The sequence below is a fragment of the Hyperolius riggenbachi genome, chromosome 2, assembly GCF_040937935.1.
Source record: "Hyperolius riggenbachi isolate aHypRig1 chromosome 2, aHypRig1.pri, whole genome shotgun sequence".
Taxonomy (NCBI): Eukaryota; Metazoa; Chordata; class Amphibia; order Anura; family Hyperoliidae; genus Hyperolius; species Hyperolius riggenbachi.
Window position 1 is genome coordinate 128,140,577 of NC_090647.1, and position 25,740 is coordinate 128,166,316.

Below are 25,740 nucleotides of genomic sequence, written 5' to 3' on the forward strand. Positions count from 1 at the left end.
AGCTGCGCCAGCACTCTGATCGCCGCCGGCCCCTGCCCGAACGCCGCTATCTGCTGCGGCGCGGGCCCCCCCCCCCCCTCCAGACCCCAGCGCTGCCTGGCCAATCAGTGCCAGGCAGCGCCGAGGGGTGGCCCGGGACTCCCAATGACGTCCCGACGTCAGTGACGTCGGTGACGTCATCCCGCCCCGTCGCCATGGCGACGGGGGAAGCCCTCCAGGAAATCCCGTTCTATGAACGGGATTTCCTGATCGGAGATCGCCGAAGGCGATCGAAGCGGGCGGGGGGATGCCGCTCAGCAGCGGCTATCATGTAGCGAGCCCTCGGCTCGCTACATGATTAAAAAAAATTTTTTTTAAAAAACTGCTGCGCTCCCTCCTGGCGGTATTTTTCATACCGCCAAGGAGGTTAAAGAGAATCTGTATTGTTAAAATCGCACAAAAGTAAACATACCAGTGCGTTAGGGGACATCTCCTATTACCCTCTGTCACAATTTCGCCGCTCCCCGCCGCATTAAAAGTGGTTAAAAACAGTTTTAAAAAGTTTGTTTATAAACAAACAAAATGGCCACCAAAACAGGAAGTAGGTTGATGTACAGCATGTCCACACATAGAAAATACATCCATACACAAGCAGGCTGTATACACCCTTCCTTTTGTATCTCAAGAGATCATTGTGTGTTTCTTTCCCCCTTCTGCTCTCATGCACTGAAGTTTCAGGCTGCTCTTTTCTTCTTGCAAACAGCTTTGCCCTTGTCTGTAATCCTCAGTATGTGAAAGCCCAGCCAGCTCAGAGGACAATTTATCCAGCTTGTAAAAGATAAGAGAGAAGAGAGAATCTGCCATAATCTAAATAACACACAGGCAGTGTGCAGAGAGGGGCCTGGAGGGGGGAGATTCATCACAGAACCACAACACTGAAGAACTTGGCAGCCTTCCAGACACAGGCCGACAAGTCTGACAGGGGAAAGATACATTGATTTATTACAGAGACTGTTATAGTAGAAAGTGCTGCAGTAAGCCACAACACATTAGAATAGCTTTTGGAACTTTGTAGGATGATAAAAAACAGGATGCAATTTTTGTTACAGAGTCTCTTTAAAGCAAACCTGAGGGGCCTTTCACACTGAGGTGGTGCGGTATTTTTACCCCACCCCACTGCAAGGTAATAAAAGTCTATGGGGACTTTCATACCTACGCAGTACGGCGCGATGCAATGGAAATTACGTTTTTGCCGCATCCCTGGCGCTCGGACAAATCTACTTTACCGCACAGTTCTGCGGCAACCTGCAGTGCCGTGCGGCAGACCGCAAGTCATGTAAGTCATGGCAATGCGCGAGTGTGTGAAAACCCGACACAAGTTTAATGCGTCACGCCTGCGCGGAACTGTATTTTTAGCAATACGTTTACGCGAACGTGATCGTGTTGGCCACAGGAAGTGAGCGTCACTTCCTGCTAAGCTGGCACCACACAGTTGACGCCAATTCATAGTGTGAAACCTACCTCAAGCAAAAATAAACGTATGATTTAATGAATTATATGTGCAATACAGCTAAGAAATAGAGCGTTAGTAGCAAAGAAATGATTTTCATGTTGTTTTCCAGTACAGGAAGAGTTAAGAGACTTCAGTTTTTATCTATGCAAAAGAGCTTCTCTGAGCTCTCCAACCCAACTTGAGGTGACTACAGTGCTGTTTTCTGAAGCAATTAAACATCTAAGAAAGAGTCAGGAACATATTTAGATAAGGTTTTACTACAGGGAAGTTCACAGGGTCATTACCTCCAGCCCCGTTTCTGGGGGCGTGCGGCCCGTGTGGCTGCCCTGAGTGCTGACGGAGGGGGGAGCCGTGATGGAGGGGGCTGCAGCGGTGGGGAGGGCGGCCCGACCTCTCCCTCCCTTCCTCTCCCCAGGCCGCCCTCTGTGCTCCCCCTCTGCTGCAGAGTGAGTGCAGCAGGAAGCATTGTATACAGCAACTCACCTTCCTGCGTTCCAACCGCCGATCACTTGCCGCTGGTCTCCTCCCCTGCATAGCCGCGGTATATACACTCTACTTCCTGTTTAGCACTTTAGCACTCTACTTCCTCCCCGTGGCTGACTCCCCCCTCCATTATGGGGGGGGGGGGGGCACCTACCTAACTAACCTATATTGCGGGCACCTACCTATCTAACCTATAATGGGGGCAGCTATCTATCTAACCTATACTGGGGGCACCTACCTATCTAACCTGTACTAGTTGAACCTAGCTATGTAACCTGTATTGCAGGCACCTACCTATCTAACCTATACTGGGGGCAGCTACCTATCTAACCTATACTCGGGGTACCTACCTATCTAGCATATACTGGGGGCACCTACCTATCCAACTTATACTGGGGCACCTACCTATCTAACCTGTACAGGGGGGCACCTACCAATCTAACCTATATTGTGGACACCTACCTATCTAACCTATACTGGGGGCACCTACCAATCTAACCATTACTGGGGGCTCCTACCTATCTAGCCTATACTGGGGGCACCTACCTATCTAACCTATACTGGGGGGCACCTACCGATCTATCCTATACTGGTGGCAACTATACTGGCTACCTATATTGGAGGAACCTACCTAACTTACCTATACTGGGGGCACCTACCTATACAACTTATACTGGGGGCACCTACCTATCTAACCTATACTGGTGGCAACTATACTGGCTACCTATATTGGAGGAACCTACCTAACTTACCTATACTGGGGGCACCTACCTTTCTAAGCTATGCTGGGGACAACTATTCTGGCTACCTATATTGGAGGCACCCACCTAGCTAACCTGTACTGGGGACACCTACCTATCTAACCTATACCGGGGCACCTGCCTATCTAACCTATACTGCGGCAACTATACTTGCTACCTATACTGGAGGCACATACCTGGCTAACCTATACTGGGGGCAACTATACTGGGGCACCTATGCCTGGCTACGTATACTGGGGGGACATATAGCTGGCTACCTATACTGAGTTTAACTAGACCTGGCTAACCTATACTGCAGGTACCTATACCTGGCTCCACGTGGGGGGGGGTGCAATTTTTACACTCTCGCCTTGGGTGTATTTTAGTCTAGAAACTGCCCTGATTAGCTCTGCTCTGTTTTACAGTTTAAAATACAAAGTGTGAGTGTAATTTGCAAATATGACAGAATGATGCAATGTTTTAAAAAAGCTATGAGTCTGAAAATAAAAATATGAGACTCTTTTATTTGCTACTAATGCTCTATTAATTATCCATACTACACATACAATTTATTATATCTCATAAGTTCTTTTTCGCTTCAGTGTCACTTTAAAGTTTTTATTCGCCGGGCAGTGCCTGCGCAGTGTTCCCTGACCCTCCTGACCAGGAAGTAGCTTCGGAGGGTCCATGCACGAAAACGTGGGGTCACAGAGAAGAACGGGGGGAGTGGTGGGCATGAGGAGAGCCCACCACACATGCCTGCTCCCCTTTCCTTTTAGTTTCTTTTATGGGCCAAGGTATCCTTTAGGCTACTTACACACCAAGACGTTGCGTTTTAGGGGACGTTATGGTCGCATAACGTGCCCCTAACGCAACGTATGGTAGTGGTGAAGTTGGACGTCAGATTAAAGGGATACTGTACGGGGTCGGGGGAAAATGAGTTGAACTTACCCGGGGCTTCTAATGTTCCCCCGCAGACATTCTGTGCCTGCGCAGCCACTCCCCGATGCTCCAGCCCCGCCTCCGGTTCACTTCTGGAATTTCAGACTTTAAAGTCTGAAAACCACTGTGCCTGCATTGCCATGTCCTCGCTCCCACTGATGTCACCAGGAGCGTACTGCGTGGGCCCAGTATGGTCTGCGACTGTGCAGTACGCTCCTGGTGACATCAGCAGGAGCGAGAACACGGCAACGCAGGCGCAGTGGTTTTCAGACTTTAAAGTCTGAAGTTCCAGAAGTGAACCGGAGGCGGGGCCGGAGCATCAGTAAGTGGCTGCACGGGCACAGGATGTCTGCGGGGGACCATTAGAAGCCCTGGGTAAGTTCAACTCATTTTCCCCCGACCCCCATACAGTATCCCTTTAAGCTGCGTTATGCAGCTCTCAAAGCAGCCGCTCCAGGTTAGTGATAGGAAGTCTGGGTCTTTTTAAGGATTCGGATCATTTGAATCGGATCATTGAAAAGATCCGGATCTTTGAACCGAATCATTTGAATCATTTTACTAGGGAAGCAGACTGGGTGAAATGACTAGCAGGACAGGACCCTGCACTGTACATTCTGTATGTTCCTGTTTCTTCCAGACAGACATCCACTGTGAACCGTATCTTTCATTGTGATGATCCGGATGATTCGACTCACAAAAAAGATCCGGATCAAATGAATGATTCGTTCATGATCCGGACAACACTAAAGTCCCACCACGAGTCTCTGCAGTGCAGTGAATATTAATTAGCCATGTGGCTGGCTGCAGAGGAGGAGGAGGAGGGTAGACCTCCTCCTCCAACATTACTGAGCATGTGCAAACAGTCTAATGCTGCTTAGCCCAGTATAACGTACAGCATGCAGCACTTTTTTTAAACGTGCTGCGTTACAATGTAACGCAACGTGCGCACTGTGAACAGCACAATTGATTTTACAGTACTGTGAGTAAGGCTGCGTTACTGGCTGCTGTAACGTGGGACTTTAACGTCCAGGGGCGTAGCAATAGGGGGTGCAGGGGTAGCGACCGCATCGGGGCCCTTGGGCCACAGGGGCCCCGAAGGTCCCTGCCTCAACTACAGTATTAGCTCTCTATTGGTCCTGTGCTCACAATAATCACTTCTATAGATACATTGAATAGTGGTAATCACTAACAAACTGTTCCCCATCCCCTTCTTGCAATTCTGACACTGTAGTTGCCATTGGCAGGTTTTGGTGCGCCGTATCAATTGTCATGTATACAGTGCTTGGGGGGCCCCATGTAAAACTTGCATCGGGGCCCACAGCTCCTTAGCTACGCCACTGTTAACGTCCCACTGTGAAACCAGCCTTAAGGCTACTTACACACCAAGACGTTGCGTTTTAGGGGACGTTATGGTCGCATAATGTGCCCCTAACGCAACGTATGGTGGTGTTGAAGTTGAACGTCAGATTGAGCTGCGTTATGCAGCTCTCAAAACAGCCGCTCCAGGTTAGTGATAGGAAGTCCGGATCTTTTTAAGGATTCGGATTATTTGAATCGGATCATTGAAAAGATCCGGATCTTTAAAACAAATCATTTGAATCATTTTACTAGGGAAGCAGACTGGGTGAAATGACTAGCAGGATAGGACTTTCCCTGCAAAATGAATTATTCAAAGTTTTTGATTTTCAAGGCAGGCAGAATTTCATGGCGACCATATTTGGATTGGGCCCTAATGCCCCCAAGTAGAGTTGGGCGAACTGTTAGTTGAACTGCAGCCGAACTGTTCGGCTGCCCAACCTGTCATGTCGCTGTGGCTCTTACTACTTCCGGGTCGCAATGACCCGGAGTAGTACGTCTGCGCTGGCCCGGCGGAGCGCGTCCTAGATCGCGCTCCCGTTGCCGGGCACTCTCTGTGCATGTGTGTGACGTCACAGTTCGGCTGCAGTTCAACTAACAGGTCTCCCAACTCTACCCCCAAGGTGTGAGCCTCCTCCCCCCCCCCCCCCCCGTTTCCATCCCTGTTTCCACTGCCGAGGTGTGTGTGGGGGTGGCTGGTGGGATGGATGAGGGAGGTGCAGAGAAAACTGGAGGAAGTGAAGTGGCACTTCCTGAACTTGAAAGTGTCATAAGGGTGGGCTTCCCAGGACTGGGGCCTGCCGCAAGACCGGAGGCCCTTGCCTCCATGGCGGCCCCAGCTGGGGGTGTGTCTGCTACTAGGCCGGTTTCCTATTCAAGAGCAGTCAGGAGTGCTGCTTCTGGGAGGAGGGTCCTGGCTCCCCTGGAGACAGAATTGGAGGCCTATACCCCAGGCCGGCGGAATGTGGTACGCCTGAAGTGGGAACACGCCTCTGCGATTCCCACCAAGAGGGAGTTTGTGTGCCCTGGGGTTTAGGTCCGCCGATTTATTCGCAATCCTGGCTCCAGGGGATCCACCGCCCTACTATGATGTATCCTTCCTTTCCCAACAATGGATGGAGGCGTTTTTGGAAAAGAGGTTAGGAGAATCTGTAAATGGGCTTTGGCATGGTTTTGCTGTAGTACCTCTTTCTAGGCAGTCGTTGGAGAGGAAGGCGCACATAGTGGTACAGAACGAGAGCATCCCGGTAGGTGACTTGATGACTTGGGTCCAGCACTACGCGGACCTCATGTCCCCGCCTCACAGAGTCCTGGATGACCTGGGGATTTGGTGGGGGGAGTATGAGGTGGCGATCAAACTCCGCATTAAGGAGGGGGTCGTCACCCATATTCCCCGTTCCACCCTCATAGGGCGGGACAAGGTGGTCACTTTTTACACCGGTCAGCCCAGGACCTGTAATAATTGTGGCAGGCGGGGTCATTTGGCGAGCGGATGCCCGGATCCGAGGTGCAGCAGGTGCCAGGAGTTCGGGCACACGGCCTCTACATGCAAACGCATAAAGTGCAACTTTTGTTTCGAGTATGGTCACCCATACACGGCGTGCCCGTTCTCCTGGAACACTATGCCCTCGGATCTCAAGAGGGCCATGTTGGCTCGTATGGAGGAGGGGCAGAATGTCTCTGTGTCTGATCCTAGTGTTTCCCCCCAGTCCATGTCTCTCCTTGATGTGTTAGAGTATGCTGTCGACCCATCCTCTGTTGCTCCCTCCTCTGTTCCTCCTTCAGCCAGCGTGGCCCTTGTAGGGCAATCTGGACCCAGGTCGTCAACTTACATTCGGGATGCTGCTCGTGGCGGGGACTCTCCTCCCAAGGAGCAGCGACCCAGGCCTACCAGGTCTGGGGGGTATAGAAGAGGTGGGGGAACTAAGGCCCCTCTGCCTACTTCAGAAAATCCCCCAACTAATACTCCTATTCCTCTGCCCAGGAGGCAAAATCCTTCTAAGGCTGCCAAGCCCTCTTCCCTCTCTTCCCCTGCCCCGGTCCTTCCCCCTCCCCCCCTTTCTTCCGTTGATCATCTCCCCACCCTCCCCGCCCCTCCTGCCCCCTCTGGTGATCCTCCTCCTGACCTCTCCCTTCCCTCCCCTATACCTCCCCTCATTTCTCCCATTGATGGGGGAAATGCTTCCCTTCCCTCTGGGGTTGCTTTTGCCCCCCCCCCCCCCCGAGCCAACGGATGCCGCTTCTACCTCACGTGGAAGGGAACACCTGACGGCTGAAGAGAGGGAATATTTAGCTGAAAGATTTAAGACCAAGAAAAAGAAAGCTGGGCCTAAGACTTTGCCTCGTGCCTACACTGAGGTAGAGAGAGGGTCTTTGAGGCAGGAGATTGCCCAGAGGAGACTGGAGAAATAAGAGGGTTTAAAACTCTCGAATAGATTCGACCTCTTGGCTACCTCCCCTCTTTCCCCGGAAGAGGAGGAGATGATAGTCGAGGCCACAGAGACTGTTTGAGGGGGCATTGTCCCGTGTGTTTATGTGTTTTATTTTTTTGTTGATGTTGTTTATTTGCTTTTGGTTTTTGTAACTTGTCAAAAGAAGTATGAAGGGAAACCTTAATTATTCTGATGGCTGTTCCCCCACCACTCATGTTGGCAACGATCAACGTTGCCAGCATTAAAATGACCAGAGCTCGAAAATTGGCTTTCTCGATTTTGGCTGCCCATGAGGCTGATGTGTTTTTCCTGCAGGAGACCAGGCTCACCTCTGTGGCTGACCTCTGGTTGGCCAAGAGGAACTGGGTGTCTGGTCCGAGTTTTTGGTCTCTTGCGGGAGAGCCTGGTAGTGGTGTGGCGGTCCTCTTTAGGGCCGACATGGTAACGTGCCGGCGAGTAATTGAGGTAGAGATGGGTGGGTGTCTGGTCTTAGACGTCTGCATGAGGGGGCAGGATCTCAGGCTAATTAACATCTATGCCAACCCCGGGTCTCGGGGAGAGAGAAAGCGCCTCTTCATGCAGATCAGGCCATTCCTTTTTTCAGCCTATCCTGTGATCCTGGGTGGTGATTTCAACACCGTCACTAGGGCCAAGGACAGGGCAAGGGCCCAGGTCCAGATAGGTGTAGATGGTAAGTACTTAGTTAAGTTAGTTAGTGAGGCGGATCTGGTGGATGTGCACGTTCGTCACTCCCCAGATCTCACGGGGTTCCCCTTTTACAGAGGTAGTGCTAGGTCTAGAATAGATAGATTTTTTGTTTCAGAGGGCCTCATCACTTCAACTCCCAAGTTGTTGGCGGTGGAGTTCTAGGATCACCTTATTCTGTCGGTAGGCTTGAATGCTTCAGATGCTCCTCCCAGAGGCCGGGGTATTTGGAGGATGAATTCGACTTTGCTACTGGAAGAGGAGGTGAGACAATCCTTTGAGGAGTTTTTTCAGGCACAGGTCTCCATCCTGGACTGCTTTGATAATAGGTCTGAGTGGTGGGAGGAGGTCAAAAACGTGCTGTTAGATGTTTCAAGGGTCTAGCGTCCCATAAGAGTCTTGATAGAAACTTAGCTTACCAACGTCTAAGGGAGAGGTTGACTGTCCTCGTCTCTGAGGGCGGGGATCCGGGGGAGATCTCCGAGGTCAAACTTCGCCTTAAGCGGCAGCAGTTTGACCGGCTGGCTTCTTAGGCTCTGGAAAGGGATCATGGTAAATACCGCTCTCCGGATCCCTACCAGAGTTTCAAACAAAGTGCAGCGCTTAAGACGGTCATCGGTCTCAGGGATGCCTCGGGGTCTCTGGCAAAGTCCAGGTCAGAGATCCTAGACATTGCTAGAGGGTTTTACGCTGACCTGTTTGGGGAGAAGCCACTTGACCAGACGAGAAAGGAAGACTTCTTGGTCTCCACACCGGGTCTGGAAGATGTTGATATCTCTGCCATAGACTTGACTACAGAGATCACTGCAGATGAAGTAGCGAGAGCCATTGGTGGCTTTGCGCCCAAAAAGACTCCGGGTCCGGATGGACTGACGGCCGAGTTTTACAAGGCCTTCGTGTCCATCTTGGCCCCTCAATTGGCTGGTGCTTTTAATGACTGTCTTGCCGAGGGCCAGTTACCACCCTCCATGAGGCAATCTGCAGTGATCCTGCTGTCAAAAGGTTGTGACCCTGAGATGATTGAGAATTGGCGTCCCATCAGCCTTCTCAACGTCGACAGGAAGATCCTGGCGAAAATTTTGTTCTGGCGGTTGTCCCAGGTGACAGATGTACTTTCTCGCCATCAGCACTGCTCTGTTGTGGGTAGGAGTACGCCCTCAGCACTGTTGGCTGTCCGGGAGGTCCTGGAACGGTGCAGGGCTGAAGGTTGGGGAAAGTACCTTCTGACGTTGGACCAGTCTAAGGCCTTTGATCGGATCAATCATGAGTACCTATAGCGACTACTTACTTTGTATGGTTTGCAGGGGAGGTTTGTTGATTGGCTGTGAACTTTGTACAGGGAGGCAGAAAGTTTCATGTTGATCAATGGATGGGTCGGCCGGCCTTTTGAGGTGAGCTTGGGGGTCCGCCAGGGATGTTCCCTGCTGTACGTGTTTGCCATCGACCCCTTCGTAAGGAGGCTAGAGGGCAGCGTGCTTAGTGGGGTTCCGGCTGGCATCTCTGGTAGCTAATCTTTGAAGGTGGTGGCCTACGCCGACGATGTTACTGTGGTGGTCTCAGATGCAAAGGAGGCGTTGGTGGTTGCTGAAGAGATCACTAGGTACTCGTTGGCGTCTGGTTCAAAGATCAATCCAGATAAATGTGAGACATTTTGGATGGGTAAAGTTGGAGAGTCCTTTAGACTTCCCAGACCTTTTCCCATGCCTCAAGAAGAAATCAAAATTCTTGGCATCAAATTCGGCCCAGGCGATTATGGCCTGCAAAATTGGGAGAGCAAGCTGTCTGATGTCGACAGGAAAGTAGTTCGCTGGAGAGGTTGGAGTTTGATCTTCAGGGAAAGGGTTGACCTGATTAAAACCTATCTGGTGCCAATATTGTTATATGTCAGCTATGTCGCGATTGTGCCAGCATCCCTGTACACCAGGGTCACCATTTTTAGTCTCGGGCTATGTAGTGTCTTTAGTCCTTATGTGTTTGTTTATTATTATTTTTTTTTATTTTTTTTTTGACGGGCGTAAAAGTCCCGAGGTATGCATGGGGAGTGTATGGTGTAGTGTAGGTGCTGTATTTTACTTTGTAGGTGGTGGTTTTTTTTTGTTTTGTTTTTATTTTTGGATGTTGTGATGTAGGTATTGACCTATGTCTTTGGGTGGTGGTTGATGTTATGTGGTTTTATTTTTCTTTTTTGTCTGGTTGTCCAGTTGGTTGTATGTGAATGTATGGTGCTCCCTCAACAGCTATTTGGGTATTTTTGATTGTTGTTTCATATGGAACAGCCTGTTCCTAAGTTTCTTTGTGCAGTATTATATGGCACACATTGTTTCAGTTTATATTATGTTGATTGTAAGATATTATATGCCAATGGAATTATGTAATTTTTGGGATAGACTATTCCCTGTTTTCTTTATGTTATTATTTGTATTGCATACTTTTATTTTATTTATTATTACTGTATGCTATGTGATGTTATTTTGACTTACTGGCATACTTTTATCTTATTTATTTTCCTTGTATGCTACCTAAGCTTTGTTTAATAAAAAAAAAAGTCCCTGCACTGTACATTCTGTATGTTCCTGTTTCTTCCAGATAGACATCCACTGTGAACCGAATCTTTCATTGTGATGATCCGGATGATTCGACTCACAAAAAAGTTCCGGCTCAAATGAATGATTCGTTCATGATCCGGACAACACTACAGTCCTACCACAAGTCTCTGCAGTGCAGTGAATATTAATTAGCCATGTGGCTGGCGGAGGAGGAGGAGGAGGGGAGGAGACCTCCTCCTCAAACATTACTGAGCACGTGAAAGCAGTCTAACGCTGCTTAGCCGAGTATACCGTACAGCATGCAGTACTTTGTTTAAACGTGCTGCATTACTATCTAATGCAACATGTGCACTGTGAACAGCACAATTGATTTTACAGTGCTGTGAGTTAGGCTGCGTTACTGGCTGCTGTAACGTGGGACTTTAACGTCCCACTGTGAAACCAGCCTAAAGGAATAGAAAATCCTTCCTTACCCATAACAGTCAGATCAAAAACCCTGAATCAACACTGCTGGGAATTACCTAGTAACTGTAGCCATGGATGTCCTTCAATACAAGGAAAGCATCCAAGACCACTTTAAATGCAGATATAGAATTTGCCATAACTGCTTTCTGTGGTAAAATATGCTACATTTTAACCACCCTTAATGTAAAGACCCCCTTCCTAAATAGATGGTGAAAACAGAATTGTATCTGCTTTAGCTGCTGATGCATAGCATTGTATATAGTTGCTTAAAGAAAACCTGAACTGAAAATTAAAAGTCAAAATAAACATACACAAGTCATCCTAACCTCCTGTGTAGTCTACTCCTCAATCTATTTTTCCTCTATTGCGTCCTGCTTGTCCACTGTGATCAATGGAATTCTCCGTCCTCCATTTTGAAAATGGCTATTACCCCATAACAGCTTTCTGCTCAGCTGTAACATCGCCCACTTAAGCCATAGGGAAGCATGGACACATCAGTTCTCCTCTCAGCTGTAACTGACAGCAACTGATATATAACTGACAGCAACTGATATTTTTCAGTTCTGACAAAATGTTGTCAGAACTGGAAGGGATCACTGTAAGAAGAAAATGGTGAGCTTCTGAGAGGAACTGATGGCGAGGTAACTATGTAATGTTCATTTGAAGTTACCTCATGTGTTTATTTTAAATAATTTTACTCAGTACAGGTTCTCTTCAACTTGTTATGAACGATTATTGCCAAGTCCTTCTCTAAGTCTCCAGCCCCTAGAAGTCAGTTGTGTGCCTCGACGCAGCTCTGGTCCTCTCCTGGATCCTACTGGCAGCTTCTAAGGATCTAAGGAGTGCATGCACAGACGCAGTACGCTCCCAGTGATGTGGGCGTGTTCTCGCACGGGGCAATCGCATGCGCAGAAGACGCTGACCCATCGGGGGTTGGCGTTCCTTAAAAGCTGCCTGCGGTACCCCAAAGAAGACCAGAGCTGTAACAAGGGACACAAATGATTTCTATAGGCTGGAAGAAGCCCCAGGTAAGTAAAGCTACAGTAGATTTAATCTGTCACCTCGGAAGATCTTTAACCACTTCAGGATCGCTGTTTTTTTCCCTTAACCTCCCTGGCGGTAAGCCCGATTATTATTCTGTAAATTGCTGTGCGCGCAGCCAGCACTTTGCTAGCCGCGCGCACAGCTTGATCGCCGCCGCTCTACGGCGATCGGCCGCACGCAGCGGCTGAAGAGGGGCCCCCCCCCCGCCAGAGCCCTGCGCTGCCCGGATCAATGAGTTCCGGGCAGCGCTATGGGCTGGATCGGGTGTGCCTGACGTCAGGACGTCGGCTGACGTCCATGACGTCATCCCGATCGTCGCCATGGCGACAGGAGAAGCCAAACAGGGGAACGCGTTATATACGCGTTCCCCTGTTTGCTATAGATGCCGGCGACGATCGGACTAGAGGGCCACATGCGCCCTCTAGTGGTGTTTCATGTAGCTACCACTCTGGTAGCTTTACATGAAACATTAAAAAAAAAAAATAAATAAATAAAATTTGGAATTCTGCAATTTTTGCAGAAAAAATTAACCGCCAAGGAGGTTAAAAACCAAAACAATTTTCACATTTCAGTGCTCCAACTATTCATCCAGTGATAACTTTATTGTTACTTATCACACTGAAATGATCTATATATTGTTTTTTTCGCTGCAATTTACGCTTTCTTTGGGTGGTACTTTTTGCTAAGAATTATTTTATTTTATATGCATTGTAAAGGGAAAAATAAGAGAAAAAAGAAAAAAATCATTATTTCTCAGTTTTCAGCCATTATAGTTTTAAAATAAAATGCGCTTCGATAAAACCCACACATTTTATTTGCCCATTTGTCCCGGTTATTACAACGTTTAAAATGTGTTCCTAGTACAATGTATGGTGGTAATATTTTATCTGGAAATAAAGGTGTATTTTTTCTGTTTAGGGATTTTTAGTACTATTTCACTTATTACAAGACTTTATTTGCAAAATTAACAGTAATATACCCTCATGACATACATATTAGAAAAGTCCCTGGTGAACGTCATGGGGGAGTTACAGGTTGCGTGATGACGTGAGGCGCTTTGGCCAAGTCCCGCCCCGCCTCCTGGAAGTAACAGAGAGCCGCCGCATGCGGCGGCGGTTTTGAATCACTGGTGTCCCCGGAAGCCCTTAGCATACTGCAGGGAGTGAGGAGGTCGCTGGATCCCTGAAAGACTTGGAGCGGACAGAGTGTGGGTAATCTGGTGCGATTGGTCAGGCACAGAATTATGCCACAGGGGAGATCAAAAGGAAACAGTAACAGCAATTCACAGGCTGCTGACATTAGAGGCTTTATGGAAGAGAAGGCAAAAGATTCAGCTGGAGGTGCAGTGTAGATGGTGGAGGTACCTGCTGAGTTATCTGGTGCAGATTAAGGTGTTGCAATTGAAAATCTGCCTGCCCAGGAGTCTGCTAAAATAAGGAAAATGCTGACCAGAGCTGATTCAGAGGATGAGGAGGAGGTGGATTGGCGTGAATGGGTGAGATCTTTGGCTACTTTAGCAGACATGGAGAAGTTAACTGAACATTTAGAGAGATCTTTCCATAAAGAGGCTGGATGATACTTATCTACCTTAGCTCCTGGATCTTCCCCTGAAGATCCAGGAGGATAGGGTAGCAGCGATATGCTGCTACCCCATCCTCTTCTCCACTACTCCGGGACTAGGAGATGCTTCTGCAGTGACTAGGGATGATCGGAAAGAGCAAATTCCGTTCCGCCGTAATTCCGGAATTCCGCCAGCGCTAAATTCCGTTGCCATTACATTTCCACGGAATTTTGTGGATTTCCAAGGAATTCCGCATTCTGGCAGAAAAATAATCGCAAATGAAACCTTGTTTATGCTAAATGGTAGCCCATGGGACCTAGTGGCTGTTTCCCCGGTCATTTTTTAAATTTTGCAGCAGGAGATGTTGCTTAAGCCATGGGACCTAGCGGTGGTCCCATGGTGGTCATTTTGGCACCGCAGAAGGTGTCACTTAAGCCATGGGACCTAGCGGTGGTCCCATGGTGGCCGTTTTTGTGCTGCAGGAGGTGTCACTTAAGCCATGGGACCTGGCGGTGGTCCCATGGCAGTGGTTTTGGTGCCGCAGGAGGTGTCGCGTAAGCTTTGGGACCTGGCGGTGGTTCCATGGCGGTAGTTTTGGCGCCGCAGGAGGTGTCGCGTAAGCTTTGGAACCTGGCAGTGGTTTTGGCGTCGCAGGAGGTGTCGCGTAAGCTTTGGGACCTATACAAAATGGTTGGGATAGGTAAGATAGCTAGGGAGCTGGTTGCTGACATAGGTTTGATTGGTTTTTGTTAAGACTGTAATTGCTGCTGAAATAATTCCTATTTTCATGCAGAAATCCGTTTAGGTGGTTTTTGTAAGCCTCTGATTGGTGCAGAAATTCCTATTTTCATGCAGAAATTCTGTTGTTTTCACTTTAAGCTTCTTCTAGGGGCTTCCTTGTGATTGGCTTACAAAAATTTGCATTCCGGCGGAATTCCGCATCGCTCCGAGGAAATTCCGCCATAGCGCTATAGCAATTCCGTTCCGGTGCGACAAAACGGAACCACCAAATTCCGGCAATCGCGGAAAACTTAATTCCATAGAATTTGGTGAGCACCGGATGTCACAAGGGCTAAACCACTGGAGAATTTTCTGGAGATCCTGCTCAAATCACTTTACTAGATGCTCTACATCCTAGGTTCTCAACATGCGGTACGCGTACCCCAGGGGGTACTTCTGATGGGTCCAGGGGGTACTCGGGCTTGATATACTTAACCAAGAATAACAAATTTAGAGATTTAGAAAATTATAATTCTTATTTAAACATCATCAAATTAGTATTTTAGCTAATTAAAACAATAATAAATGCTTGCACATTGTTTAGAACCAATTATCATGTACTACGATTAAATATATATTTGTCAAGGGGTACTTGTGATCATGTTTACTATGCTAGGGGGTACTCGATGAGTACAGGGTTTTAAAAGGGGTACACACTTATAAAATGTTGAGAAACACTGCTCTACATCACCAGCCAGGAGTGCTCCTCACACTTCTGAAGTCATTGGTCTCTTCTATAATAAGACTTATGAGGAAAAGCCTGGTTGTTACGGAACAATAAACAGGTATTGCAAGGAATGACCACAGTTTGCAGAAACACTGACACTGAAACAGGAATGTGCAAAAAGGTGTTTATTAAGAACCAAATCATGCAAATAACATATGCAAACAATATATACAGTGAATCTCCCGCAAACCAAACAAAACAGTGTGCACACATATAACCAAAACCCTGACTATCTATCTATTTACAAACGGCGTGTAGGAGATATATATATACAAATATGTACAAGCAAAAAGATATACAATAACGCGGTATCAAAGGGAGCAGGCAAAGACAGGTCAAAACGGAATATCAGAGTCAGCAACGGGTAATCAGATACATACGAGGTACAGAGGAATAAACAGAAGCAGAGTCAGGACAAGCAAAGGTTCAGCAACAGGTAATCAGATCACAGAACACAAGGAATCAGGTAACAGAGGTGACTAGGAGGAAGGGGCAGACTTATATAGGCCCTGAAGCAGGAAGCAGCTGGAGATAATTGACATAAGTCTCATTAGAGGCATCTGCAGGCCAGACATTGAACTGCAAGTCTATTGCATAAGTAGCACACGGCCACCCGCTGGAGGAAGGCAGAACTGCAGGGCTGCTACATGTCCAAAAAGCCCTCTGCTGGTGGCACGGTGAAAGTTCAGGATAGACCAAGTAAATACTACCACCAGTAGGCAGGAGAAGGAAATACATGAGTCGTAACAATGGTACTGATACGTCTCTTGGGCAACCTCTGACATCCTGAATGATACTGACGGTTTACAGAATTCCTGGGTCCTCAGATCTCCTTTTCTTGTTTTCAGGGCCTTTTATTATCTTCTGCTATAGGGATTAGATTGTGAGCTCCTCTGAGGGACAGTTAGTGACAAGACTATATTCTCTGTACAGCGCTATATAAATACTAAATAATAATAATAATAATAAAGAAATGGTGGAATTAAGGAGTGATGTTGTAAACATTGATCAGAGAGTGGCAGCAGCGGAGGTTAGGGAGGAGGAGGTGGAGCAGGCTGTTGCTAATTTGTCTGCAAAAGTTAATCTGCAAGATGAACAATATGATTTGCTGTTGACCCAATTAGATGATTATTAAATCAAAACCGCAGGCAAAATATTAGGTTAAAAGGCCTTTCTGAATCTGTTGGAGAATCGGATTTGAAAAATATGGTATTGAAGATTTTTAACACTCTGATGCAGACAGACAGACTGATTGAGATTGATAGAGTGCATAGATCTCTGGGGCCTAAGAAAAATTATCCTAAGGGCCCTTTTCCACTAGAAATTGCTAGCGTTCACGCTGAACGCTAGCAATTGCTGAATCGCAAAATGCAGGAAAGTTCCGGCGATTGCGTTCACGATTTTGCGATGCTGTAGTGTGCATAGCAAAATCGCGGCAAATATCGCTCCGCAGCGAGATCGAGTTTGAGCCAAAAACGAATCGCGGTAGTGGAAATAACCTACCGCGATTCCTATGTTATTTAGCAAACCGTAGCGATTTAAAAAATCACTAGCGGTTTGTGGTTTTGCGATACAGCATCGCAAACGCCGCTAGTGGAAAAGGGCCCTAAAAGACCAAGAGATGTGATTTATAGATTATTGCATTTTCCTGACAGGGAAGAGATAATGCACAGGGCCCGAGGTAATGGTCCTTTAGAAATGGACGGAAGTGTGATTAATTTGTTTCCGGATTTGTCCTGGAGAAGTCTGTCTATTTGAAAACCAGTGAGGCCAGTATTGGAGAAACTTAAAAAGGCGGGTGCAACGTATAAGTGGGGTTTCCCGTTTAGTTTAAATGCAAGTTTGTATGGAATCGAAAAACAGCAACTTTGAGGTCTAAAGATGATTTAAAAAAGTTTTGTGAAGTTCTGGAAATCCCATTGGTGGACTTTGAAAATTGGAGATCTGCTGGGTTTGCTGTTTTTTTACTCTCCATATGAAAATGGCAGAGTAATAAGAACTACTGCGCCTGCACAGTACAGCCCGGAGGACGTCCGATGACGTCAGCGCGCCCGCGTGGGACGCAGAAGAGCCCGTCCTTGGAGCGCAGAAGAGCCCGACCTGGCAGCCGGCCTGGCCAGGTCGGGTCGGCCACCGAAGACGACCGGAAGCCTCTGGAGCGGCGGCGAGGGCACCTCCTGCCTGCCACTGGCTGGAGGAAGCCCCAGGTAAGTGGATATGGATTTTTATTTTTTTAACGGTTACCCTGAACCTTCCCTTTAAAGAAAGGGAGCGTTAAATATTAAGAGTACTTAAAGAGACACTGAAGCGGAAAAAAAATTATGATATAATGAATTGGTTGTGTAGTACGGATAATTACTCGAAGATTAGTAGCAAAAAAAATATTCTCATATTTTTATTTTCAGTTATATAGTGTTTTTTATAACATTGCATCATTCTCTAATACTTGCAGTTTACACACTACTCAGCATTCTAAATGTTTTTACAGGGCAGTCTTGTGAACTATTGACAGTCCTCTGGAGAGGAAAAAAAAATACAGGGACTGACAGTTGAGATAACAAGCTTCAGAAAACAGGGCTCTCTGCGACTTTGAACGTCATGGAGCTCAATGGCTTTTTTGCATAGATAACAACTGGAGTTTCTTAACTCTTCCTGTACTGGAAACAATATTAGACTTATGTCTCTGCTCCTAATGTTTTATTTCTTAGCTGTACTGTAATGATAGGTGTCAGCAACCAGAAAGAATCTGATTATTGGCGATCTGCAGTATCACCAAGAATACAGATCTATACCTGATTATGGATGATCTGCAGAATCACCAATAATACAGATATAGTACTAACCTCTAGACACCTGAAGCGTGTAAGTGTTTTGTGTAACAGTAGGAATTGAAACACCGGGGTAGCAGGTGGTCCAATAAGTAGAGAAAGACTCTACTGCTGTCAAGGGCTCCAGGAGGGAGAATCCCAGACTGGTTTTGCAGCAGGGCCCCCCTCTGAAGAGCAGGGGACCCCTGCAGGAGGACTGAGCACCCAAAGGTTGGGTGACAGCCAGAAGGGTCGGGCAGGCCGGGTCGGCAACACACAGGCAGATAAAGTACAGAGACAGGAGACAGATTTGGTAACCAGGGACAGGCAGGGTCGGCAACAGTAGATCAGATGTGCGAAGGTACCGAATCAGAAACCAGAAGAGAAGTCAGGAGAGATACAATTCATAAACAGATATCCAATAATGCCTAGTCTTGAGTGTGAGGTCCGTGGTCTCACACACAGGGACTGGTCTAAGGAATAACACAGATGATATACAATATTCCTAGTCTGGGGTGTGAGGTCCGTGGTCTCTACACCCTGGAACTGGTCTAAGGAATAACAGAGATGATATACAATATTCCTAGTCTGGGGTGTGAGGTCCGTGGTCTCTACACCCTGGAACTGGTCTAAGGAATAACACAGATGATATACAATATTTCTAGTCTGGGGTGTGAGGTCCGTGGTCTCTACACCCTGGAACTGGTCTAAGGAATAACACAGATGATATACAATATTCATAGTCTGGGGTGTGAGGTCCATGGTCTCTGCACCCTGGAACTATGCTAGAAAATGACACAGATAATACAGTGAACTGGCTAAGTGTGGATTCCCAGGTCCTCCTGGTTCCACCACACTGAAGGATCTGACTAAGGTCTGAGTGCTAACACATAGGTATTCACAAATCCAGACAACCAGCAACTGAACAGCAAGAGATATATATATAGTAAAGCGTTTCACAGCGCCGCCCAGCTCCCATCAACCAATCACCTGCTGAGCTGGGATCAGCTGACCGCCTCGATCAGCTGACCCTTCTCCTATTGGCATAAAGAGCCTGTCTTGCGGCGCGCGCGCGTAGCTCTCCATCTGTGTGCACTACTAGGTCCAGACAAACCAGAAGCATGCTGCTGCGGGGAAACCACCGCTTTGTGCGCGGATTCCGCCGCCTCACTGCCAGAACGTGCGGCGGTTTCTCCGCAATCCATCACAGTACCCCCCCGAGGAGTGGACTCCGGACACTTTCCACCAGGCTTCCCAGGATGTAAGTCACTCTTTCTTTAATTCTTCCGCATGCATGCGACAATCTGGCACCCAAGATCTGTCCTCTATGCCATATCCCTTCAAGTGGACCAAATACTGCACAGAATTCTGCACCAGGCGAGAATCCAGAATCTTTTCAATCTCATACTCTGGTTGGTCGTCCACCAACACAGGGGGGGGGGGGGGGGGGGGAGAGGAGTCCACCTGTACTGCTGGTTTTAACAGGGACACATGGAATGATCTCACACCTTTCATACTGGCTGGGAGATCAACAGCATACGTGACATTATTCATTTTCTTGGCCACTGGAAAAGGTCCTATAAACTTAGGGCCCAGCTTGGGTGACAATTGCTTTAAGGCCAAGTGACGAGTGGACACCCACACCAAATCTCCTGGAGAGAAACTCCACTCTATAGACCGATGTTTATCTGCTTGCTTCTTCTGGGTTTGGAAAGCTTTCCCTAGGTTCCTCTTAACCATTTCCCAAATCTCTTTCAGGGCCCTTTGCCAGTCCTCCAGAGCTGGAAACGGAGTAGATGCGACCGGCAAGGGAGCAAACTTAGGTGATCTCCCTGACACCACCTGGAATGGGGAGAACCCAGAAGAAGAGCTCTTCAGGTTGTTGTGCGCAAACTCTGCAAACGGCAAAAACTTTACCCAATCGGTTTGCGCATCAGCAACATAATACCTGAGAAATTGTTCCAGAGATTGGTTAACTCTCTCGGTCTGACCGTTGGTCTGTGGGTGATAGCCTGATGAGAACGCAAGTTCCATGTCTAATTGATGGCAAAAGGCCCTCCAAAACTTTGAAACAAATTGGACTCCCCGATCTGACACTACATTTTCCGGAATGTCATGCAGCCGGAAGATGTGTTGGATGAAGAGATCAGCCAATTCCTGGGCCGAGGGGAGTCCTTTCAGAGGGACAAAGTGTGCCATCTTAATGAAACGGTCCACTACCAACCAAATGACCGACTTGCCTTCAGACCGAGGGAGTTCACCCACAAAATCCATGGAAATATGAGTCCAGGGTTCATTGGGGACTGGCAAGGACTGTAAAGTGCCAACGGGGGCCTGACGAGAGGGCTTACTCCTCGCACATACCGCACACTCTCTTACAAACTCCTTACAATCTGTAGCCAAAGTAGGCCACCAGGCACATCTAGCTAGTAGATCCTGAGTTCTGGTGGCTCCAAGATGACCAGCATTTTTGTGAGAATGAAAGAATTGTAGGATTTGTAAGCGGAAAGGCAGTGGCACAAACATGACCCCCTCAGGCTTCCCCTCTGGAACATCCTGTTGGTAGGGACTCAAAGTGGCTGTCCAATCTCTCCATGTCTCAGTGGCTGCCAAAACTACCTTTGGGGGAAGGATGGTCTCAGGGTCTGCAGGCTGCACTGACTCGGGCTCAAAACACCTGGAGAGAGCTTCGGCCTTGACATTCTTACTTTCGGGAGTATACGTGATTACAAATCTAAATCTTGCAAAAAACAGGGACCACCGGGCCTGGCGAGGGCTAAGTCTCTTAGCCCCCTCTATATACTCCAAATTTTTGTGATCTGTGTAAACTGTGATAATGTGTTCTGCACCCTCTAACCAGTGTCGCCATTCCTCAAAAGCTAATTTGATGGCCAAGAGCTCCCGGTTGCCGATGTCATATTTTTTCTCGGCGGGTGAAAATCTGCGAGAAAAGTAGGCACATGGGTGCAGCTTGCCCTGCAAGCCTGACTTCTGAGCAGGCATGGGCTTCCGAATTCCGCGGAAGCTAAAATTCCGAAATTCCGCCGGAATTGGGGTTTCCGCATGGTTCCGCGGAATTCGGAATTTGCAATCCGGAATTCGGAATTTGCAATCCGGAATTCGGAATTCCGGCAAAATCGGAATCGGAATGAATTGACCAATCAGGAGATGCGGAATGAGTTGACCAATCATAATCAGCGGAGAGTTACTGCGCTAAAATAACGGTTTCAACATTTTTTTTATCCAAATTTACAAAATACAAATCAACTTTATTAACAATAGATATTTCAAATGAGCGATTGAGTGTTTCCTCCTAAATTTACGGAAATCCGTTTAAAAATTACGGAAGTCCGTTTAAAAATACGGAAAGTGCACGTGGCGGAATACCGCGGAATTCCGCGGAATGTAGCGGAATTCCACCGGAATGTAGCGGAAGCGGAATTTCGGTAGTGGCGGTATGCGGAATTACCGCGGAATCGGAAATTGGCTCTTCCGACCATGCCTGCTTCTGAGACAACACAGCTCCCACCCCCACCTCTGAGGCATCAATCTCCACGATGAAGGGAAAGGCGACATCAACATGCCTCAGTATCGGGGCAGAACAAAACAGTTTTTTTAAGGTTGAAAAGGCCGCATGAGCCTCCGGTGACCAGTGATGAGTGTCAGCCCCTTTTCTGGTGAGACTGGTGAGAGGGGAGATAATGGTAGAGTACCCCTTAATGAACCTTCTGTAGTAATTGGCAAACCCCAGGAATCTCTGAAGTGCCTTCAGCCCCACAGGCTGAGGCCACTCCAGGACAGCAGAAACTTCCCCTGGGTCCATCGAGAGACCAGAAGTGGAGATAATGTACCTCAAGAAGGCTACTGACTCTACCTCAAAGAGGCATTTCTCCAGTTTGACATAAAGTTGATTCTGTCTTAACTTCTTTAATACCCATCTGACATGCTGGCGATGTTCAGATAGATTGGACGAAAAGATTATTATGTTGTCCAAGTAGACCAGAACAAACTTCCCCAACACTTCCCTGAACACCTCATTAATTAACTCCTGGAAGACGGCCGGTGCATTGCACAACCCGAAGGGCATCACCAGGTACTCGTAATTCCCGTCGGGTGTGTTGAAGCCGTCTTTCATTCGTCACCATCCCTGATACGGACTAGATTGTATGCACCCCTGAGATCTAACTTGGAAAAAATCTTGCCGTTGGTCACCTGCGTGAACAAATCGTCAATCAATGGCAAAGGGTAGCGTTTTTTCACTGTGATCTTATTCAGGCCTCGATAATCAATACAAGGACGGAGGCCTCCGTCTTTTTTCTTTACAAAAAAGAAACCTGCCCCTGCTGGTGAACGAGAGGGACGAATGAACCCTTTCGCCAAGTTTTCCCTGATGTATTCCTGCATAGCTAGTTTCTCTGGCCCAGACAGGTTATAAAGATGACCTCTGGGCGGCATACAACCAGATCTCAGATCGATGGGACAATCGAAGGCACGATGGGGGGGAAGTTTGTCCGCTGACTTAGGACAGAAAACGCCAGCAAATTCTGCGTATTGTCTCAGTACACCTTCAACCTGAATCAGGGGCGTAGGAATAGGCCCTGCAGCCCCTGCGCCCGCGGGGGGGCCCGGCCCCCCCCCTGGGGCCCGCTCGGGGCCGTTTTGTGGGTGCTGGAGGGGTGGCAGCATGAGGGGAAAGCCTTGCCCACAGTCGGCGGGGAGAGGAGTAGTTCCCCCCTCTCCCTCACCTCGGGGCTCTCCCCTCTGCGCTCCCCTCCAGCTCATAAGTGTCTGTGGGGCTGTGGTGGGCAGCAAGCGGCGGGCAGATACATACCTGCTTCCGTGCGTTCCATCGGAGACTTCTCCCTCTAGCGGCTGACGTCACTTCCGGAAGTGATGTCAGCCGCTAGAGGGAGAAGTCTCCGATGGAACGCACGGAAGCAGGTATGTATCTGCCCGCCGCTCGCTGCCCACCACAGCCCCACAGACACTTACGAGCTGGAGGGGAGCGCAGAGGGGAGAGCCCCGAGGTGAGGGAGAGGGGGGAACTACCCCTCTCCCCGCCGACTGCGGGCAAGGCTTTCCCCTCATGCTGCCACCCCTCCAGCACCCACAAAACGGCCGCGAGCGGGCCCCGGGGGGGGGGGGGGGGGGGGCGCTCAGAAAATCTGCAGGGGGGCCCGGTGGGGCCTAGTTACGCCCCTGACCTGAATGTTGGTATTACCCAAGGTTTCTTTCGCTAAACAATGATGATAACAATAGGATGACCAGCTCGTTAGCTGACCTGAAACCCAGTCTATCTGAGGTGAGTGAATTTGTAACCAGGGCATGCCAAGAATGATGGTAGAGGTTGCCATATGCAAAACCAGAAATTGCAGATTCTCCCCATGTAATACCCCCACACTGAGTTGCAAACTTGGAGTACGGGATAAGGGGTGTCTACTCTGCAGAGGAGAGTCATCTACAGCAGTGACCAGGATCGGTTGATCCAAGGGGAGCATGGGTATTCCCAATCTTTTAGCAAACTCGTAATCCATAAAATTAGCTGTTGAACCGGAATCAATGAAAGCTTCAGTGGAGACAGTCTGATCTTCCCATGTGACAGAACAGGGAAGTAGCAGATGATTGTTATGTAGAGGTAAAGACTGCGCGCCTAGGGTATTACCTCTGACTACTCCTAGGCGGCAGCGTTTCCCGACTTCCTGGGACAATTCTGCACTCTATGACCCTCCTCTGCACAGTATAAACAGAGCTGTTCTGTCTTCCTGCGATTTCTCTCTGACCGCGTCAATTTAGACTGACCTATTTGCATTGGCTCAGGTGGTGGAGAGGCAGGTGGAGGAGTGGCATAGGAGACATATCTGATCCTGTCCTTACCATGGGTTTGTTTTTGATATCGTACCCGACGATCAACCCGTACTGCCAAAGAGATTGCCTTCTCAATGGTTTTCGGTTCAGGGTATCCCAACATCAATTCAGAGACTGTGTCTGACAACTATGATAGAAAACAATCCAGCAACGCAAAAGCCCCCCACCTAGCCGACACCGACCACTTCCTGAACTCAGCTGCATAAACCTCCACTGGATCCTTGCCTTGACGCAAGGTCTTCAACTTCCATTCAGCGGTAGAGGCAATGTCTGGATCATCATAAATTATGGCCATGGATTTAAAAAACTCCTCAACTGACCTGAGTGCTTCATGCCCTGACGCTAAATTATACGCCCAGGTCTGAGCATCCCCTGAGAGTAAGGTCTTAATAAAGATAATTCTCTGTGCCTCTGTTCCTGACAGGTTAGGCCTCAATTCAAAATATGACATTACACGATTCTTAAAATTCTTAAAAAGTCAGATCTATGGCCAGAAAACTTTTTGGGTACAGATTTTCTTAAGTCTGTGACTGGAGGGGATCGCACTGAATTTACAGTCGTTTGAAGGACTTGTAGTGACCCAGATAAAGCAGAGATCTGGGCCTGCTGCCCGTCCATCACTCTGATGAGATTTTCCACCGAGGTGGTGAGTGTGTCAAGACGACTGTTAAGTGCGTCCATTTTGTTTTGGTCTGGCGTTCTGTAACGATAGTGTGACGGATTGCGGAGAAACCGCTGTGCGTTCTGACAGTGAGGCGGCGGAATCCGCGCACAGAGCGGCGGTTTCCCCGCAGCAACATGCTTCTGGTTTGTCTGGACCTAGTAGTGCACACAGATGGAGAGCTACGCACGCGCGCGCGCGCCGCAAAACAGGATCTTTATGCCAATAGGAGAAGGGTCAGCCGATCGAGGCGGTCAGCTGATCCCAGCTCAGCAGGTGATTGGTTGATGGGAGCCGGGCGGCGCTGTGGAGCGCTTTACTATATATATCTCTTGCTGTTCAGTTGCTGGTTGTCTGGCGTTGCGAATACCTATGTGTTAGCACTCAGACCTTAGTCAGATCCTTCAGTGTGGTTGAACCAGGTGGACCTGGGAATCCACACTTAGCCAGTTTACTGTGTATCATCTGTGTTATTCCTTAGACCAGTTCCAGGGTGTAAAGACCACGGACCTCACACCCCAGACTAGGAATACTGTGTATCATCTGTGTTATTCCTTAGACCAGTTCCAGGGTGTAGAGACCACGGACCTCACACCCCAGACTAGGAATACTGTGTATCATCTGTGTTATTCCTTAGACCAGTTCCAGGGTGTAGAGACCACGGACCTCACACCCCAGACTAGGAATACTGTGTATCATCTGTGTTATTCCTTAGACCAGTTGCAGGGTGTAGAGACCACGGACCTCACACCCAGACTAGGGAACCTGTGTTATCATTCTGTTATACATCAGACTAGTCCCAGGGTGTAGAGACCACGGACCTCACACCCAGACTAGGGAACTTGTGGTATCATTCTGTTATACATCAGACTAGTTCCAGGGTGTAGAGACCACGGACCTCACACCCAGACTAGGCATTGTTTGATATCTGTTATGACTTATTGCTTTCCTGACTTTCCCTCTGCTTTCTGATTCGGTACCTTGCATTTCTGAATACCTGTTGCTAAACCCTGCTTGCCTTGGATACCGAATCAGCTTCCTGTCTTTGTACTTTATCTGTCTGTGTGTTGCCGACCCGGCCTGCCCGACCTTTCTGGCTATCACCCACCCCTTGAGTGCTCAGCCTTCCTGCAG